Genomic DNA, 968 nt, shown 5'->3' on the forward strand with positions numbered 1-968 from the left:
CCAGTTAGAGAAGGAATTCTCTTTGGTAAATCGAATTACTCAGGTGCAAGGTCGAGAAAAGTGTAAATTTAAATTTATTCAGAATTGACATTCTTTAGTGAATGATTTAATATGAAATTTGTGACGGCAGAACTAGTTGGGGAAATGATATTTGAAATGTGAATTATCTGAGTGTGACAGTTATGACCGGACAGATTTAGCAGTCTCTTTTGAGATGTTCTATGTGTTCACCCGTTCTCAGAAATATTTCTATGGCTATTGATCTTCTGAAGAAATTCTTGTTATATGGGAATGTCTTCTAATTCTGGTGTTGGATGAAAGCATTGGTAGTCTGACTGGTTTATTGTGACAGCCCAAAATTGACCCTAGTCGGGAAGTGGTTTCGGGACTGCTAAATCGAGTCACCGAAATGTTTGAATGTGATATTTATTGTCTAGAATATGTAATTATGAATGTGTGAAAATTTCAAGCTTCGATTTAGTCGATTGCATGTGAATTTAGTCAATAGGACTTATGTGAGAAAATTTTAAGATGTGATAGGTCAATGCGTAAGGACCTATTAGTGCATGTGGAAAAAGGGGGACTTGCATGTCAAATTTCCCCCCCTAATGAGTAGTGGCTGGCCATGACAAGCATGGTAGACCAAGTGTGATGGGCAAGACATGTCATAGACATGTTGTGTTAGTGCATCATGAGTGGAAACATGTCACAAACATGTTATATTAGTGAGGTATGTTAGGAGAAATAAAATAAGGAGCATGGGCATAAAATAATGAAAAGGAGTATGATGAATACAAAAAAATATGTGTAGTTGTTTCCCCCCCCCATTGCCGTGAGTTAAAGAAAAGAAAGGAGAAAATTTTGTTCATCCTTTTTCATCTTCATTTGGCTGAAAATTTTAAGGAGGAAGGAAGAAGAAAGGTTGAAGAGGTTCGGCCATGCATGTGACTAGGCTAAGGTATGTTTGG

Source organism: Gossypium hirsutum, chromosome A01, assembly GCF_007990345.1.
Source record: "Gossypium hirsutum isolate 1008001.06 chromosome A01, Gossypium_hirsutum_v2.1, whole genome shotgun sequence".
Classification (NCBI taxonomy): Eukaryota; Viridiplantae; Streptophyta; class Magnoliopsida; order Malvales; family Malvaceae; genus Gossypium; species Gossypium hirsutum.